Source organism: Galeopterus variegatus, unplaced genomic scaffold (assembly GCF_000696425.1).
Source record: "Galeopterus variegatus unplaced genomic scaffold, G_variegatus-3.0.2 Scaffold1856, whole genome shotgun sequence".
Lineage (NCBI taxonomy): Eukaryota > Metazoa > Chordata > Mammalia > Dermoptera > Cynocephalidae > Galeopterus > Galeopterus variegatus.
The window spans coordinates 301,927-306,815 of NW_007727967.1; positions in this window are offsets into that span (position 1 = coordinate 301,927).

The window sequence follows — 4,889 nt, forward strand, 5'->3', positions numbered from 1 at the left end:
AATAAGTATTGTTATTACCTATCACTTGCCTGAGATTACACAGAAGTGGCAGAACTTGGATTTAAGCCCACCAGTCTGATTCCAGAATCAGTGCTCTTCACTGCCACAAGAGCTCTGAAGATTTCCTGGAATTGCTCTGTGCCTCAGTTTCCTCAATTCTAAAAGAAGGGTAAATAAGTTAAGGTTGATAAAGCACTTAGCACCAGCACATATTAAGTTTCAAGAAATAGCTATGGTTGTAATAATAATAATGACTGTTAAGTATATATTATATGTCAGATATGAGGCTAAGAATCTGATTTTATGTATCTTGCCATCTAGGGAGTGGCAAATATTAAATAAAAAGTTACAGGAGTGATGTGTGCTGCTGAGAAGAAGTATAGGTACCTTGGGAAATTATGGTGAGGACTTACCATAATCTTTAGGTCAGGGAAAGTTTCCTTATGGAAGTGACACTTAAGTTGTTTTCTGAAAAGTGAACAAGAATAAGCAGACTGGAGCGCACAAGGGAGAGAGAATTAAAAAAAAAAATACTGTAGAATTAGTCCCGGGCAGGAAGATCTAGGGCTGTAGCTCAAGTGAGTGATTTTGGGTTTATCCCAAGAACAACTGGAGATATTAAGAGGATTTAAGCACGATAGTGACATGATCAGATTTGGATTTTAAGATTCTGAGTGCTGTGTAAAGAATGAATTAGAGCTGGACAAGATTGGATATTTACATATCAGTTAGGAGGCTATTTTAGCAGCCTCATGAGATATAATGGTGCTGTTAATAAGGGTAGTAGTACTAGGAAAGAGGATTCTTTCTGAAGGATTCAAGAACTGTCTAGGACTAGGCAAAGAATGAGTAGGTGGACTGCATCCTTGTATCTAGTTATTTATTAAGAAAACTTTTTCTTCTTACTTGCCACTAATACAAGACTCCAGTGTAGCTACTAATCCTTGGCTCTATTTATCTCTGGGTTATACCTGCTACTGAAGGTTCCAACCCAACTTCCTGCTGTGTACTCCTTTACTCTCATTCCTAAATTCACCTATTAAACCTCCTACATTGCCAGCGTCCTCCCTACTTCTTACCCTCACCTTTTTGCTATTCAAGGAGATTCTGGAACTATCTTGAGCAAATCTTCTTCTACATTAAAATTTTTGAATGAACACACATTCTTCTTCCTGATATTAAAAAATGGCCTTTTCAATGAAAGACCATTTTTCTTAAGATGGAGGAAGCTTAATTTGTTCCCATTTGCTGATTGAATATGCAGATGAGGTCACTCTACTCATTTCTAATAGGAACTGATTTTACGGGCAAGACTGAAGACTTTGGTTGAGGTCATATTTAGGAGAACCTTGGTTACCAGACTGATACCTTTACTCTTATTTAATTTATCACTGAAGGGTCAGAATGGTTTTAGAGCAAGAGTATCTGATTAGACCACACTTCAGGAATACCAGCCTGAAGTGGCAGGTAACACAATTTGGAGTAGGAAATAGATTGAAAGTCTACACTATGGAGAATGAGTACGGTAAATAGAGAAATCATGAAATAAAGATTACATATAAATTTGTATTTGAATCTTGCCACAATCATTTATGTAAAAAATATTTGAGTGTCTATTAGTTGTGATAATGAGATAAGGTAAACTTGGAGAGTGTTATACTCTGCATGTTCGTATCCCCCTAAAATTCATATATTGAAACCTGATCCTCAAGGTGAGGGGATTTGGATTTAGGGACTTTGGGGGTGATTAGGTCATGAAGATGGAGACCTCATGAATGGGATTAAGTGCATTTATAGAAAGGGTCCCCTAAAGATCCCTCACCCCTTTCGTCATGTGAGCTTACAGTGAGGAGAAGACCGCTATCTAAGAGGAATAGACCCTCCCCAGACACGTGCATTTATAGAAGCGGTCCCCTAAAGATCCCTCGCCCCTTTCATCATGTGAGCTTACAGTGAGGAGAAGACCGCTATCTAAGAGGAATAGACCCTCCCCAGACACTGAGTCTGCTGGAGCCTTGGTCTTGTCCTTCCCAGACTCTAGAATAATGAGAAATAAATTTCTGTTGTTTATAACCTTCTTAGTATATGGCATTTTATTATAGCAGCCTGAACATACTGAGACAGAGATGTAGTTAAGGGCCAAATTGTTTTTGACCTTCTAGTCCATTATGTGAAACCTGGGCTTTACTATAAGTGTAATAGGTTTATATTCGAAGGTCTTAACAGGAAAGAAAACCCAACAACATTATTTGTGCTTTTAAAAAGCTCACTGCTGCACTATAGTTAAAGATGGTGGATTGGTAGAAACAGACTATGTAAGGAGAAAAAAACCTTAAGCAATCATTAATATCTTTAGTTAGATAATATAAGGTACTGTGCCAAAAAACCAAGAATATGATCACATAAAGTTGATAAAATAGAGATCCTGTAACATTAAAATATGAAACTAGGATAGAATGCCAACTAAAAGGATTGGATGCTCAAGTGGAGGAAATCTCCCAGAGGACAGAGCAGAAAAATAAAGTGATAAAAAATAGAAAATAAAAGACGGAGAAATCAGAGGGCAACTTTAGCAAATTTACACACCAAATAATAGGAATTTCAGAAAGAGAAAATAGAGAAAGTGCAGGAGAAGAAGTTGTCAAGGAAATAAATTCTCAAAACTAAATGTTATGAACTGCCAGACTTAAAGGATTAACTAAGTAACCAGCACAATAGACGGAGATGAACCATGTTAAGCTATGTTATTGTAAAATTTCAGAGCATTTTAGAAAAATCTTCCAGAATTGACAAATGAAAAGTTTCATGAAACTTATCAGAATCACGATGGCTTCAGACTTTTAACAGCATTACTAAATGCTAGAAGACAGTGAAGCAACACCTTAAAAATTCTGAGTAAAACTACTTTCCAATCTAGAATCTAGAATATTATACTCAGCTAAATTGTCAATTAAGAGTAAAGATAAAGACATTTTTAGATATGCAAAATGTCAAAAAATTTTACCTCTCATTCTCTCTTTCTCAGAAAGCTATTAGAGGATGTACTCACAAAAATGAGGGAAGAATCAAATAAGAGAAAGCATNTGGATTTAGGGACTTTGGGGGTGATTAGGTCATGAAGATGGAGACCTCATGAATGGGATTAGTGCATTTATAGAAGCGGTCCCCTAAAGATCCCTCGCCCCTTTCATCATGTGAGCTTACAGTGAGGAGAAGACCGCTATCTAAGAGGAATAGACCCTCCCCAGACACTGAGTCTGCTGGAGCCTTGGTCTTGTCCTTCCCAGACTCTAGAATAATGAGAAATAAATTTCTGTTGTTTATAACCTTCTTAGTATATGGCATTTTATTATAGCAGCCTGAACATACTGAGACAGAGATGTAGTTAAGGGCCAAATTGTTTTTGACCTTCTAGTCCATTATGTGAAACCTGGGCTTTACTATAAGTGTAATAGGTTTATATTCGAAGGTCTTAACAGGAAAGAAAACCCAACAACATTATTTGTGCTTTTAAAAAGCTCACTGCTGCACTATAGTTAAAGATGGTGGATTGGTAGAAACATACTATGTAAGGAGAAAAAAACCTTAAGCAATCATTAATATCTTTAGTTAGATAATATAAGGTACTGTGCCAAAAAACCAAGAATATGATCACATAAAGTTGATAAAATAGAGATCCTGTAACATTAAAATATGAAACTAGGATAGAATGCCAACTAAAAGGATTGGATGCTCAAGTGGAGGAAATCTCCCAGAGGACAGAGCAGAAAAATAAAGTGATAAAAAATAGAAAATAAAAGACGGAGAAATCAGAGGGCAACTTTAGCAAATTTACACACCAAATAATAGGAATTTCAGAAAGAGAAAATAGAGAAAGTGCAGGAGAAGAAGTTGTCAAGGAAATAAATTCTCAAAACTAAATGTTATGAACTGCCAGACTTAAAGGATTAACTAAGTAACCAGCACAATAGACGGAGATGAACCATGTTAAGCTATGTTATTGTAAAATTTCAGAGCATTTTAGAAAAATCTTCCAGAATTGACAAATGAAAAGTTTCATGAAACTTATCAGAATCACGATGGCTTCAGACTTTTAACAGCATTACTAAATGCTAGAAGACAGTGAAGCAACACCTTAAAAATTCTGAGTAAAACTACTTTCCAATCTAGAATCTAGAATATTATACTCAGCTAAATTGTCAATTAAGAGTAAAGATAAAGACATTTTTAGATATGCAAAATGTCAAAAAATTTTACCTCTCATTCTCTCTTTCTCAGAAAGCTATTAGAGGATGTACTCACAAAAATGAGGGAAGAATCAAATAAGAGAAAGCATGCGGCCTGTGAAACAGAGCACAGATACTAAGGAGAAGCAACGAGAATCTTCAGGATGAGGTGAAGGACGATACTCGAATGATAGCTGTGAATCAGGTTTAAATCAGTCCAGACAGAATAGTTAAGAAGACTTTGGCAGAAATTTCTTCAAGATGACATCGAAAGACTATGTAATGTACTTGGACATATTTCGCAGACAATCACATAGGTGGGGAGAGTGGAGTTTAAATTTAGCATAAGTATCTAGAAAAACTAAACATGCATGCTTGTCTATTAGTAGCATTTGCGGAGTTATAATAATGCAAATACTGCATACTTATATAACGAAAATTACAATCAAAATATGTTGGAAGGATGAGGTATAGGAAGTAAGTGGTTTCTGGAGGGAAATAGCAAAAAGCTAAATCCTCATCTTCAATTTATGGAAGTGAATAGATAATACCTCAATGTGAAAAGTCAAGAAGTGTTATGTTATATAAATAGGACATGATTTACACACACACACACACACACACACACACACACACACAAAGGTAAATACTAAATAAACAGAA